Source organism: Lygodium microphyllum, chromosome 22 (genome assembly GCF_053477565.2).
Source record: "Lygodium microphyllum isolate KBCC chromosome 22, Lygodium_microphyllum_v1.1.10, whole genome shotgun sequence".
Lineage (NCBI taxonomy): Eukaryota > Viridiplantae > Streptophyta > Polypodiopsida > Schizaeales > Lygodiaceae > Lygodium > Lygodium microphyllum.
Genome location: NC_141156.1, coordinates 49,462,091 through 49,478,137, shown reverse-complemented (window position 1 = coordinate 49,478,137; position 16,047 = coordinate 49,462,091).

The window sequence follows — 16,047 nt, the reverse complement described above, 5'->3', positions numbered from 1 at the left end:
CTCCTCTAAAATAGATCCAACTACAAATATTACCAAAATCTGACTACAACCCCTTTGTTTTTGTGCTATCATAAGATGGAACCTTCTATACAGGACCACACGGCTCAATGTTAATATAGGCAACATCTAGCTTGAGTGTAAGAGCCCTAGCTATTTTCCTTGGGAAACACAACATTGATGAGTAATGGCAAAGCTTATTTGGAAAATCATAAACATAAATAGGTTTTGGACCTTATATATATGGCACATCTACATTACCCTATTTTGCTATCTATCTATGAATGAGAGTGTCTAAGGTAAAACTATGTTTGCTCTTTAGGATTTTCTATCTTTTGAGCCTAGGGGATAGCCCTTTAATAACTTTATGTAGTAGGTCCTCCATCTTACATATTAGAACTCATTTTTCTATATTCATCTTGTGATTTCCTATTAATTAACACATAAAACAAGAGCATCTACCATTTCTCTTACTAGATCCATTAGAGGACCCACAAGACTAGATATGTCCAATGAAGCTCATATCACTATATCCATCTACTTTCTAGGTTATCTTGTCATTTTCTACACTAGAACTTGGTAATATCTCCCTTAGCACCTTCTCGTAAAGAATGACTTTAGATATGCACACACTAGGTCTCATAGGTTTTTGAGACATTGTCATCTTTCATGGCTACAAACTTGTCATGATGTGGTGTCAAAAAGAGGAAGCTAGGACATTTGTTCTCTCATCACTTGTTACTACTTATTCTAATTTGGTTACAACAAGTAGGGTGTGCTTAGTCTTCCACCTCCTTAACTTTTTTTTTGGCTTATACCGTCTCCTCGAGCATGCTTCTCCAAGCTCCAAGTATGTATGTGGAAATAAGGATGACTTGGAGAAGAAGACAAGAGGATAAAGATACCATATTTAAGTCAATTCTTTATTTCACTTATGCCTTTAAATATATGATAAGACAACTTGCATATAAGAAGAACTATGACAAGTACTTCTTTTGCAAGTTTCAAGGTTTGAAGAAGCGAAACAAAACAAGATCAATAACCTAGCCCTAACATATGAAAGATTCATCACACCCAAATGACCTTTGAGTATGAGGACTTGATATCCAAAAATGGTGCTTTGAAAGTATTTTCTTGAGGACGTTCGTGTTCCTAAGGATTTAAGCCACTTATGGTTATGTTTTTTGCATCCAATATTCTAAAATGTCCTATAGCCCACCAAAATACTTTTTAGAAATATCTTTAATGTTACTGGACTCTTTCAAGGAACGAAAAGATGGTCTGCAAGCCTAACTATCTCTTTTTCTCATAGTAGATGAGTGATTGTTAATCAATGATTATCGAGGCTATTTTTTATTAAACTTCATTTGTATTTCCAATTTTTACAAATTCCTTATCATATGTGTCATAAATAAATGAAATTTTTATTATTTTAAATAGACATGTATTCATTCTCATTTATTATAATGTGATTGTTTGAAATATATAAAGAGAATTGCTTAAGTTTCATTATTTGAGATGTTGGCATGCGAAGATGCACTATGGATGGTCGATGAGGGGCCCACCATGTTTGAGGGTCCTGTCACATTGATTTTCTTGTATGGTGGCATTGAGGAAGAGAGTGAAGGGTTAGAATTTTAAAAGAAGGAAGGTCACCTAGTGGAGCACTTGCCTTATTTCACTATCACTTCACCCTAGTAAGTCTTGCCTTTGCGTCACCTTGAATGGATAAAGCACACTTTCTCTTACTCTATCTTTTGTTGTCTTGAATGGATTGGGCAAGTGTTTGATACATTGGTCAATCGTCTCCATGATCACACCATGACAAAGATGCTAGTAAAGGCAACAAACCCAAAAGTGCACTCCTTGATACACTAGCTAAAGATTGAGTGATGAGAGGTCACTATGGAAGGCAAGGTTCACTCCTACAATAGCATGTAGGCTAGGGAGCTCTCAAAATCCCATGTTGGGCCTAGGATAAAGATAAGAAAGCTCTATGGCCTAACATCTATGGATGTTGGAAGACCCTATTCTAGATAAAAGGTAGATTATATGGATTGTGTCACAAGAGTTAGGCACATATTTCTAGTTGATTTGGATGTAGGTCCAATGTAAGGAAATAAACATTGGATTGGAGTTGTACATTGAAGAACATACATATAACCATATTTTTGCTATTGTTTTCTAGAAGATTGTTTGGTCTCATATTTGTGTTTGCACCCAAACTATGTGAAAGAACTTGTATTGATTGGCTAATTAAGGAAGCTATTTGCATATGTTAGACTAATGTGGTAGGACTAATTAAAAAACTAAAACTACAAGGGAAGCTAGAGAATGAATCTGTCATGGATTCATCATATGGCAAGGTGGTCTTAGTTAGGTGATAGGTTTCTTGCAAAAAGATGTTAAATTAGGAAGTTCTAGGAAGAGCTGATCGTATGACTATTCTAGAAAGTCAATCCTAAAGCCTAACTTAGTGTTGTTTTAGGAAACAGAAGTGAAACTTTGACTTATAGGTAGAGGGGTTAACACTCTTAGCTTCCCCTCATTTCTCACTCTCTTTGAACCAAGGCTTTGGTTTAGATTGTGTCCCATATGTAGCTACCCACAACCAATGCTAGATACATTGTTAGGAGAAGTTAGAGTCAATTAGGACCTTTTTCCAAGTTGATCCTTGTCAAAATGAGGCAATGGGTAGGCTCAAGTGATCCTAGGCCATGAAGTTTAGATATTTCATGGGAAATTTAGATGGATTTTCCTAGCTAGATCCCTTGATGATTTACCAAAATTGTACCATCAAGGATTCATCAGATAGGCACATTATAGTTTTCTAGTTTTCCTTTCCATGTATGGACGACTAGGGATTCATCAACGATCCCTTCATTATTAAATGTTTGATAAATGGAAAAATGTTACAATACAATTATCCTTCTTAGAGAATCTCCTCTATGGACATTATTTCCCTAAAAAGCACATACAACACATCTAGTACCACATACTTAAACACAAAAATTATGATGTGTAAACCATGTACATGGGAATTTGTGACTTGCACTACTTGGAACAAACGTAAACTTCCATATAGAAGTGTTACGCATAAAAACACTTTTGAGAATGGAGTCAAAAATATGGCTTAAAATATAAGTGTTTCATAGTACTTCTCATTATTTACAATGCTTCTTTTATGTTAATTACTTTTGGTAACCTTATGTGTTTAACATTTTTGTTTTAGAAGAATGATTAAGATAGACTGACAATAATAAATCAAATAATACTCAAGAGTTGTTGTGCAATCTTGAATAATTGCATGGTTATAAAGAAAACCTCGTAGAATGAAATAGCACCCCTCATTCAACTCATCCCGTAGAGTCTGGCTAGAGATAAAGAAAGTGCTAATTTTCAAAAAGTAGAAAAAGTATGTAAATGATGTCTAAGAGACTAGAGGCATCCCCATCCTTAAGATAAAGTACACAAAAGTGTGTGTGCATGCGTGTTGTGTGTTCAGTGTAGATATCCCTTCACAAAAAATTGGATTATATAGGATTATTGAAAACTTAATAAATTATCAAATATCCAATAAATTCTTCATAAATTTCAATGTGATAAGAAATATAAAACATAGAAATTATAATTGAACTAGATGATTTGGAAAAAATAAATGTATAAATTTCATTTTGAGAATGTATAAAAATATTGTTGAATTTTTTTTAAAAAATATAAGAGATGTTGACTTTTGTTGATAGTAGTCCTTGGGGATAATCCTTCTAGGCCTTGTTAAGTGAAGGGTCTAGTTGTTACCTACATCCATACAAAAAAAGAAGGTGAGAACCTTGCCTTTTAATACGTATTGCAAATGTTGACATAGGACTCAATTGTCATCTCGATCGCACCTATAAAGATGCTAGAAAAACTAAACCCTAAGGACATATGTTAATTTTATCATTTTTTTAAAAGCACTACAAGGATATAAGGAAATAGCGACAGGTAGTTCCGACGCAAATTAGTGGCGTCACTATTTGTGTCGCTATTTGCAACGCAAATAGCGACAGTACTCAGACAACAAAAAAAAACGGTCGAAACTCGAGCATGGCAGTTTGCCGCAAAGAGCAAAAGAGAGTGGAATAGATCGTGCATTTGGGAGAGAGAATCAGAGAATGAGAGAATGAGATAATGAGAGAGAATAAGAGCTTCTCACTGCTGCCGCGCGAAGAAGAGGAGGAAGTGCACGAAGGGCGAAGAGGAGCCGTCGTTACGAAGAGGAGATGAAGAATCCATCCTTGGACCTTTGCGGTGAGTGCATTGCTCCCTCTTGGTTTGTTCTTTTTCTTTCTCCTTTTCTTTTGTTTGCTTTTGCTGAGAATGAGGTGCATTGAGGGAGAAAGAGAGGAAATGAGAGAGGGAGAAGAAGAAAGAAAAAGGAAGAAAGAACGAGAGAGAGAGAGAGAGAGAGAGAGAGAGAGAGAGAGAGAGAGAGAGAGAGAGAGAGAGAGAGAGAGAGAGAGAGAGAGAGAGAGAGAGAGAGAGAGAGAGAGAGAGGGAGAGAGGGAGGGAGAGAGGAGAATGAATGAGAAAACACGAGGGGGTGGAGAAACACAAAGAGAGGGTTCGTTTTTATTCTTTAATTTCTTATTTTCTTGTTTGTTTTCTTTTACAATGATGTGCATTGAGGGAGAAAGAGAGAAAATGAGATAAGAAATGAGAGAGGGCAGAGAATGTGGTGCATTGAGGGAGAACGATAGGAAACGAGAGAGGGAGAGGAAGAAAGGCAAAGAAAGAGAGAGAGAGGGAGAGAATGGACATGAAAGATAGCAAAGAAATGGGAAGAGAGAGAGAGAGAGAGAGAGAGAGAGAGAGAGAGAGAGAGAGAGAGAGAGAGAGAGAGAGAGAGAGAGAGAGAGAGAGAGAGAGAGAGAGGGAGAGGGAGAGAGGAGAATGAGTGAGAAAACATAAGGGGGTGGAGAGAAACAAAGAGAGGGGCAACAAAGAGAGAGAGAGAGAGAGAGAAAGATAGGAAATAAGAAAGGAAGAAGAAGAAAGCAAGAGGAAGAGAGAAATGGTCGTTGCATCTGCTGGCATTCTCGTGTTCTGAAACTGTTGAGCAATGTATGAAAGGTGGGATGGTGACTGTAGTAGCAGTAGCAGTAGCAGTAGCAGCAACAGCAGCAGCAGCAGTAGTAGCACAGAGAGAGAGAGAGAGAGAGAGAGAGAGAGAGAGAGAGAGAAACAGAGAGAGGTTTTGTTAAAGGTGCACCTTGGGTGTGTTCAACACTTTGGGAAGGCGCGGAAGGCCTGTGTCTCTAGGCCCAATAAAGGGAAAGAGAGATTGGACTTGGGGATGAATGGATGGTTTTCTTAACATGCTTTGTGCTACCTCCTCCTATGGTCTGCATATCGAGTCACACACAAAGGAAAAAAGGTGGCGAGGTCCGATGCAATACCACAGGACGGGGAACATTCCGACATAAGGTAGCTAGTCCCTTGCCCCCATGCATAGCATATTAGACTTTACATACTGTAGGCCCGCCCGTAAGGGAGTGGAGAGAAACAAAGAGAGGAGCAACAAAGAAAGAGAGAGAGAGAGAAAGAAAAATAGAAAATAAGAGAGGGAGAAAAGGAAAGGAAGAGGAAGAGAGAACGAGAAAGAGAGAATAAACATGAAAACAAAAAAAAAACATGAAAGAGAAAGAGGAGAGAACATAAAATGAAGAGCGTAAAGAAAGGTGCAAAGAAAGAGGGAGAAACAAAGAAAAGGGGAGAAAACCAAGACTTTAGTCGACGTTAATTTTGTTGAGTCACAAGAGAAGAAATCCCTTCTCAAACAATTTAAGAAATAAAAAGAGAATGAGAACAAAAACAAATTGTTTGTCGTAATGTAGACCAAATGGAAAACGATGAAGGTCGTGATGTTTAAGATCACGAGACATATCTTAATTAGCGTGTCCCATGTCCTTGCTCTCAATGCAAGTTGGCAATTAGACAAAAACGTCGATTGTCTATAGAACATGTATGACACTTCGGTGAGTTTCAATCGGAGATCAATGATCAAGCAATCTGAGACTTTGAGCAAACGGTAAGAAAAGTGCATATCAATCATGCATTGTATTCGCAAACTAATTGAATATCATATATAAAAACATTGGATCTTGCCGTAAAAGTTATTACAGGGAGGTGACGTCTCATCCCAAGGAGGAGTGTGCTTTTTGCGGCCAGTTAGAAGAGTTCATGGGCATCTGATGGATGGAGTGCCTAAGCCCAATCCACCACTTTGCACTACCCAGTCTATATCGTAAATATCAGAGGAGACATGCAACCTTTCAAACTTTCCTACAATCTTGGATCCTGAGATGGAGGCAATGATCGATGCATTGATGCCCATGGATGCCGAGAAATTTGATCCGCTTAGAGAGGAAGCATCCATACCATTATATGATGGGTACTGAGTATCTCACCTAAAGACACTGCTTGTACTCCTAAGTGTGCAAGCAAAATACGAGTGGAGCGATGCGAGTGTGACCGAGTTGTTCAAGTACCTTCTACTCATGCTTCGTTGATTTCTTTTCAACGCCATTATAAAAAACAATTGTGCTTTTTTAAGGTGTTTTATGATTTTTTTTCAGGTTGCTAAAGTATCATATATTACCACTTGTGAATACAATGCCTGAGTCTCGTGATGATGTGTGACATGTTTTACGAAAGCTTGGTATGGACTACAATAGCATCCATGCATGTGTCAATGATTGTGTGTTGTTTCAAGGAGAATACGAGACTATGGAGACACGTCCAAAGTGAGATGCTCATAGGTATTGACAGGACTTGCAAGGGCAAAGCATCCCTCAAAAAGTTCTTAGACACTTTCCGCTCATCCCCCATATACATCACATGTTTCGTACATCAAGCTTGGCGAGCTTGACAATGTGGTATACGCAGAATAGATCCACAGATGGAGTCCAATGAATATCAGTGAATTCACACGCATGGAGCCACATTGACTCTACCTTTCCAGGCTTTGTACGAGAGCCAAGGAATCTTCGGCTATATCTTCCTATGGATGGTGTGAATCCACTTGGTCTTCACTCAACTTCTTACAGTGTGTGGCATGTAGCCCTTGTTGTTAAACCCAACATGAAGAAAGCAAAAGGAAATAAAAAAGACGTAGGGAAAAGGTGGAAAAAAGGTAGTCCGACTAAAGAAAGAATAGGAGAAAAGGCCAAAAGCGCAAGGGCAACCTTAGAAGTCCAAGGCAAATGCGCATTTTTAAATAAAAAGGCGCACCTTGAAATCTTGTAAAAGAGCGCCGGGCTCTCACCTATGCAATTTGTAAATGTAGACGGACGGTGGAAAGGAAGCTAGGAAGATAGAAGGACAATGGGAAAAAGGGCCTAGGCTACGGCCGGCCATGTAAAAAAGGGGAAAAGGGGATGACCACCCAAAAGGGATTTAGGGTTTTGTATATAAAGTTAAAAAGTGAATGAGAAGCTCATTCTTGTGTGTGGCCAAAAGTAGCTCTCCTCTTTTTCTTCTTCTTCTTGTTCTTGATTGCTTGAGCTTGTGCTTGAGTGAGGGAGTGTGAGAGTGTGAGGGAGTGAGTGTGTGAGGGTGAGGGACTGAGGAGGAGAAGCTCTCCATCTTCTTCTCTCTTCTTCTCTTCTCTTCTCTTCTCTTCTCTTGTCTTGCTCGTGGCAATGGAGCTTGGAGCGTGGAGCTTGAGGATGGAGCTTGCTTGAAGCTTACACTTGGATCATGGAGCTACCAGAGTGCGCGGGAGAGGAGGTAACTCAAATGGCATGGAGGTAAGCTCACTACACCCATAGATATGGATGGCGCGTCGGCTATGTGAGAGGTAGCCATTAGTGCTCGGCTTGGAACGCTTGAAACAATAAGCGGTCCGTGGGTCTTGGCAGTTGAGCGAAAGCTCCCACATTTTGGTTCCGTTTGCCAGGACCAACGGATTCAAGCCTTGAGCGCTTGTGCACTTCGAATCGAGCATCGAAGTAAGGGTTTTCCCCCCGAACCAGTGTTTAAGGTAGATAGGTAGGAAGCGAGGGGGTTGAAGATGGTATTCGATCTCCTTGGCAAGTAGGTTTTTGCTTTTTTGAGATTTATGTTGTGAGATGGAGTAGTGTAGGTATTTACTTTGTGATTTGGATGCATTAGGGTAGGAAAAAACAAAGAAAAAGAAGAAAAACAAGCATCAGGGTTTCTGCTGTCATAACAAGGCATGAGGGTTTGATTCATTTGCCACTTTGCATTTTGGAGTTTATTGGCTATTCCAGGCATATACAACTCTTCCCCTCCATCCATAGCTTTGATCTAGAGGTGTGTATGACAGGCCGTGACCTGAATCGTGTGATTCGGGCAATTTATCATTGCGCCAAAAAAAAACGTGCCGTGCTTGGTGTGTCCGAGTGACAGCGATTCTGGGCCGAGTCCCAGAATCGGCCCTCGGCCCACTACCACTCAGATCACTGACTCGGCCTAGACCTACTCGACTCGTCCGAGTCGACCATTTAGACCATCGACTAATTCGGCCCTCGGCCTGTCCGAGCCAAACCGTCCGAGCCATAGGATTCGGCCCTCAGCCAAGTGTCATATTCGGCCCTCGACCCAAGTGCCTCGGCCCGTCCGAGTGATCTTGTCCGAATCGACCATTCGGCCCGTCCGAGTCTACCCTGTCCGAGTCACGAATTCGGCCCTCGGTCCATGCACCTCGGCCCGTCTGAGTGACCCACTCAAACCCTACAATTCAGACCTGTTAGGCCGAATTTAGATTTTCTCAAATTTTAACCTGAAGACAATGAAATCAACCGGGAAACCATACATAGCCAAAACCATATCATAGATCGATCACTAGGCTGAAACTTAGAGCAAGTAGTTCAAAATTTGGCTATAAACGGTCCTCCAAATTGTGCATGGCTTTTACCGTAACGGCCTTGCGGGTCGGGGGGGACTGCCCCCCCCAGACCCCCGCAGAGGGGGCTCTGCCCCCTCCGCACTTCTCCCAAGTAGGTTGGAGAGAAAACACGCACTGTGACAGGTCCTCCAAATTGGACCCCAGTGTAGTAATGGCTCTACACGAGCATGGATTCTCACTTGCAAAAGAGCAACCAAAAGCCCGTACCCGAATAGAGACAAACAGAGACCCTAGAACCCCAATGGGCCCATCTAGCCATCAAGGGCAAAAAGGCCACACCACGAGAACACAAAGACATTGTGTTCAGACCATGTCTAGTCAAAGCAAAATGTGACATCAGCAAGCTACAAATGCCAAGATGACTAGACATGACACTCTTGACGAGAGATGTACCTTGAGCAACACTGCACAAACGACCCAAGACATTGGTGGAGAATCCATGTCTGGCCACACAAGTGGGGACTCAAGGGCATCGGTCAGAAGGCTTAAATTTACAAGCCAGGACCCGGAAGATGAAGACATAGTACCACCTGCTTATCTTAGGGTCAAACTCACCGCGAAAAGAGAACATAGTGTTGATGCTCTCATTGATGAAGGAGCGGATTTCAATATCTTGACTTACGAAGCATGGACTCTACTAGGTCAACCAAAGCTTAAACTGACTTATGCAACTCTTAACCCTTACAGGGAACACCCACAAGCACTTCTAGGGAAGTGCATAATCCTTGTAACTATTGAAACTGAAAGCTTGCCAGTCCAGTTCTATGTTCCTCCAAATAGTGAGAATTGTGGAAAGGAAATCCTCCTAGGAAGGCCCTTCAAAAAGGCTACCAAGTGTGAGGCTGACTACGTAGCTCAGAGGATACACTTGACACTACCAGGTGTGAGGATAGTCACGACCTTTAGCAAGGGTGACCTCAGCAAACCTCGAGGGGAAGGCAAGGAAGGTGCTGACGTAACAGTCAAGCCCATTAACGAGAGCAAGGACTTGTTGGAAGAGTTAATACAAGCACAGGTCGAACAACGAGAGCCAGTGAGTGAGGCCATGCCTGAACCAAGAAGGTCAAGAGACAATGCCAAGGACAGGCGTTGGACTTACAAATATCGTAGAAGACCCCAAAAGAAGCCCAAGCCTTATAGACGCAAGCATCGATGGAGAGCTAGCACAATGCCATGATGGATATCCAAGGCGTTGCTTCAGGCTCAAGGGTATTATGCAGGCAACCGATGGATTTGGGTGCCAAAACCCCTTGCTAAACCTCCGTGGGGTCGACTGAAGGCCAGATCGTATCAAAAGCAAAGAAGCGTAGGAGGAGATCTAAACGAAAAACCAAGTCTCGAGTCAACAACAATGGAGTGACCAAGCCCCTTATGGTCGAAAGCAAGAAACCAAACGGGACCAATCGGAGGGTAGATCCTCGGCCTAGCGTGCTTGACAAGCAGATGCCAGATGTAATCGTTGAGGATATGCAGAAGTCGCTAGTGCCCAAGGAGCTTTTGATTCCCCAAGAGGATAGCAAGCATCATAGGCACAACATTGCTCAGGGTAAGGTTAAATGCTCAACAAAGCAAATAGCACAATCATCTATCAGCCAACGAGCAAATCTCCTAGCCAATGTCAAAGCCACTTAGGAGTTCCAAGCCTCCTACACCCTCTTCCCCTAAACGGACACACGAAGCACAACACTCGTCAAGTGAGGCTACTCAATCCCAATCTCTACCTACATCAGAGCTTCCAAATGTCCAAGAGGCAGGACACGACACCAACCTTAGCTCTCAACCTAAGGATGTGCGTGTGCAATCCACCGTGGCTATCTCAACCGCTACTCAATCTGCACAAGTGAATACGCAAAGGGCAACAAAAGACACGAACACTTTTGATCTGCCTAAGGACTTGACACCGCAAGCTACCAATGGTAACCAGTCCACTGAACTAGCCACCACTACTTCCAATCAGAAATCACAGCAGTCACAACCCTTGGCCGTGACAATGCCCCTTGTGGAACATGTCCTTAGTAGTTTACCTGTGGAGGAGGTGTCGCAACCAACTTCCTCGACAACTCCAGCACTTTCAAAGTGCCTAAAGCCTAGAACGGAGGAGTTAAACGCAAGGGAGTTGGTTGAAAAGCTAGACTCTCCGAAAAGAGCGGCAGTTGTGTCCTCACAAACCGGGCAAGGCTATTCAGCAAACCACGGCTATGTCCCATAAGGACACACTAGAGAAGGGAAATGCTGAGGCCCGACCAAGCACATCAACGGTCGATATAGCCCAGGGTCCTGAGATGTTAGATGCACCTGTGTTGACCAAGAAAAAGAGGAGAAAACAACGAAAACAACAACAGTTGCAGGTGGTTGTGGACCCCAAGAACATTGAGACGAAGGGCGCTGGAGAGCTGATGAATAAAGCATCGAGTCCATCCACCAATGAACACATTAATGCCTCTCCTAATAGCGGTGAACCCTATCCGTGTGCTCTGAAAAACCAAAGCAACAGTTGCCATCAACAGTTGCTTGCAACACTCTATCCACTAACAATAGAACTCACATTGATCAATCAAGAGTGGATACAATGTTGTCACAACAGGGTGACAAGGTCCTACCAGTCACACCCGAGAAGAACCATGACGAAATAGCAGCAAAACCTCAGGAGAAACGTGAGAACCCCAAGAGCATAAGAAATCCTAGCGTTGACCAATCTTGCTCAACTAGGCCTGAGCCCCCAGCCATGCTAAAGCCTAAGGAAACTCTTAGAACTTTGCATGAGATAGCAACCGAGCAAACCCTCGTTGAACATAGGAGTGTCACAGAATGCTTAACTGAGTTGGATGCTAAGCTCAAAGTGGTCGCACGTGTCTACGTCCTTGCGGACATGGGCACAATCCCCAAAGAGCAGCTCGGAGATTACTTGACCTTTCCTCTAACATGGGAAGAACAAGAACATCTTAACAGGCACTACGACAGGCTCCTGCATGAACGCATGCGACTCATCCCTGACGAGGAGGCTGACGAACTGCGCTTAACCGTCACGTTCAATGAAATGCTCTGCCGACCGAATCTCGTAGACATAGAGCAACTAAAGCGATTGTCAGCAGGCCAGAGTCAATTTGAGCAGTGTTGGTGCGAAAGCCACGTTGTAATGGCCGAAATAGGGGCTCAGATCATGACGGTCTCAGAAGAGCGATTGGCCAAATGGCGGTCTCAAAGAGACCCAACCTATGTGGCACCAACTTCCCTTTGAGTGCTGACTGACATTCGGGGTACGGACTTAGCTGGAACTAGGCTACAGGGCCCTTTAATTGATAAGGTTCTCACTGAGGAGGAGTTACATATTGCCAGTAGACTCGGTCAAGGTTCCATGCTACTCGACGTGGCAAAATATCTATCAGTATTAAGTAAGCTGCCGCGAATACTGGATGCGTGTGCCACGCTCCGGTACAACCCCGAGTTCTACACTTGGTTCTTATCCTCGTGAAATGACATGGATTCATAAATATGTATATAAATAAACATTGATTTTTGTGTCACCATGTATAAACAATGTCAACAAACACAAGCAATGATAGTCAAGCGCAGGGAGAAGAGTTGGGTCTAACAAACTAAGCTCCTCAAGTCCTCCTCTTGTCACGCATTTAAAAGCCATGTGACCATCCCCACCTCCAAGTGAAGGGCACGGCTATAGGAAGCCTTGACCAACAACTCTGATGGTGTAGACAGGGTATGGTCCCTTTCTATACACCTTCTTTCCTTTCCGGTCTATCCTTCCAAGGAGGGGCCCTGCCTAAATCCATGGCCGCCAGCCAAGGTAACTCGGCATGACCCAAGATCTGCTAATGGCAGGAAACTAAATATACATCATGGGGGCCATCCCTCTACAACAAGCACTGCATGCCCCACCCCTCCCCTTCTCGTCCTATGCGCTTGATAACCCGCACTATAATCCCTTCCATATGAATGGTCTTATCATGTAACAAATCCTAATCCTTGATTTGCATCTTACAGGTCCCCCTGCAAGGAAAACATGGAGAACCAAGGGCAGCTAGCTTGCAAGGACACTCTCCGCAGCCGACGGGAACATGCGGCACACGCCCCTCCGCCAGTGCGCTACGTGCCCACTCTTAAAAGGTACGCCAAGAAACGCGGCCCCAAGCGACACCGCCCCGAAAAAAGGCCGAAGAATCCGCGGGCCAGGGGAGCGGATGCTCAGGGAGGCACACAAAATGTAGCAACGCCAGTTGCACAGACCCCCAATGCACGCTCGGGCACCAGGTGCTCATGAAGTGACAAGGGGCCAGGGATAGGGCAGAATTTAATGAATTGTTTAAAGACATTCTGGAAACGGTAGCAGCCCGGGACTATACCATTCATGTCCCAGCCGACATGTTCCATGCCCAGCCTCATGGGAGCCCCGCACTAGCACCGCCCCGGTTGCCTAGCCAACCGGACTCACCCCGCCTCATACCTATCGACTAAATCCCTATGATGTGCAAGTAGCTCGACAAGTTAGCATGCCAGAACATTTTGTTTTTGATGAGTAAAGGGGCAAGATCCCCACTTGTACACATTCCCGTTACTTCTTGTTAATGTATGCGACCTTAACAAGCAATGAAATAAGCATCCCAATAGACATCATAGAATTCTGAAAAATTATGTCTTATCATGATTGCATTTGTTCGATGCACTTAACACAAGGGAGCATATACTCTCACAAAGTGACAAGTGGATGCAGGATGATACAGGTCTTTGTGCGACAGTGTTCAATGCCCGATCACCGCAAGACCATCAACCCCACAAGGAGCCGCGGCAAAGCCACGCTACCGAAAGCATGAATCACCCTTGCCGACCGCCCACATCGCATGGCCCAAAGCACATTCATGGGCCACGGTCCCTTTCTGGGTCAAGCTCTATAGTTGGCTCACGGTAGTCGTTACCTCAATCGTACCAACATCGCGTGTGTCGCAAGGAGGTTTGCAATATCTCAAGTGTGTCTCCCCATCTCAACAACTGCTTCTCTAACAACGAGGCTAGGGCACAATCATCATTGTAATATCCATTTCCTGAGCCTTCGAAGCTTGACATTTTCCAACCCATTGAAAGGCTGATAGCCTCAACATATTGTAATGGTTATACTCAGGCAAGTCCGAAAAAAACAAACAAACAAACAAACAAAAACAAAAAAAGCACAAGAAAAAGAAAGAAATAAAGAAGAAAAGAAGAAAAAAGAAAAAAAAAAGAAAAGAAAAGAAAAGAAAAAGAAACGAATGAAAAGATAAGAAGCACCCACGATCACAGCACAGCACCTAGGGGTCCTCAAATTAGGTACGTCTAGTGACCTTGGTCGACTGGCTTCGTCCCTAGTCTCCTAGCCCTTTACCATCACCCACAATTGTTCAGGGCACATCAAGGGCAGGACATACCTGGGGAGCTTGTCTCGCCTATGGTTAGACCTGTCACCCTGACCCACTTGCACAATTCTCTCTTGCACTCTGCCTTAGTACCATTGCAATCAGTGGTCATAAGCACCGCACGATTGGCCATGAAAAGTACACCGTACTCCATCAAGCAAGTCCAATAGTTTCCAACTACTGAAAGTGCGGTGTCCTTGTATTCAATTATGCTACGTCGTGCAATCACAATGCAAAGGATGTCTCATATACCTTCACATGTACTTCTTCTTCACATGGACAACTTTGCTTCATCCACGCATTGTTATGAGAAACTAGCCCACGGTCTTCTAACTACGTAATATCTAAGTATGCACGAGCACTCACATAATATTTGCACCAAAGTATATCCACAGTTTGGGTCCTCAAGTGCAGGACAATACTCTAGGCTTGCGACCTGTCTCCCAAACTAATCAAAATATGTCTTGTGCACGATAAGAAGACTAGCACTACCCCTTAAGGAGAGACCACATGCGAGGTTTTCCAATGCCAGGTATAAGGTGTTGTTCGCTCTTCATCAACACTCAACTCTGAATGCTTATCCCTTACCATCCGACAAGCCCGCAAAGAATCGTCATGTGCAGAATCCCCAACAAACCAACACTTGTGCTGGCCATCAATGCAATCCCCAACACAGAATAGCCCTACCACCAACTCCAACAACCTTCCACCAGCCACCTTGGCCACCAACAGGCCCCCAGGACCTTCCGCCACACCACCACCAACACTCCTCCACGGGAACCACAGGCGTCCTTGTCACCTACGTCTTCGGTGCATGCTACAGCTTGCTACCTACGACGGTGAGTGCCATGGGACTGGCACTCATCTAGGAGGGGGGTAATGTTAAACTCAACACGAAGAAAGCAAAAGGAAATAAAAAAGACGCAAGGAAAAGGTGGAAAAAAGGTAGTCCGACTAAAGAAAGAATAGAAGAAAAGGCCAAAAGCGCAAGGGCAACCTTAAAAGTCCAAGGCAAATGCACATGTTTAAATAAAAAGACGCACCTTGAAATCTTGTAAAAAAGCGCTGGGCTCTCACCCGTGTAATTTGTAAATGTACACGAACTGTGGAAAGGAAGCTAGGAAGATAGAAGGATAATGGGAAAAAGGGCCTAGGCTACGGCCGGCCATGTAAAAAAGGGGAAAAGGGGATGACCACCCAAAAGGGATTTAGGGTTTTGTATATAAATTTGAAAAGTGAATGAGAAGCTCATTCTTGTGTGTGGCCAAAAGTAGCTCTCCTCTTTTTCTTCTTCCTCTTGTTCTTGCTTGCTTGAGCTTGTGCTTGAGAGAGGGAGTGTGAGAGTGTGAGGGAGTGAGTGTGTGAGGGTGAGGGACCGAGGAGGAGAAGCTCTCCATCTTCTCCTCTCTTCTTCTCTTCTCTTCTCTTCTCTTGTCTTGCTCGCGGCAATGGAGCTTGGAGCGTGGAGCTTGAGGATGGAGCTTGCTTGAAGCTTGTACTTGGATCGTGGAGCTACCAGAGTGCACGGGAGAGGAGGTAACTCAAACGGCATGGAGGTAAGCTCACTACACCCATAGATATGGATGGCATGTCGGCTATGTGAGAGGTAGCCATTAGTGCTTGGCTTGGAACGCTTGAAACAATAAGCGGTCCGTGGGTCTTGGCGGTTGAGCGAAAGCTCCCACACTTGTTAACTACAACATCCCACCATGGTTTTCTACGAAGAAAGGACACCTA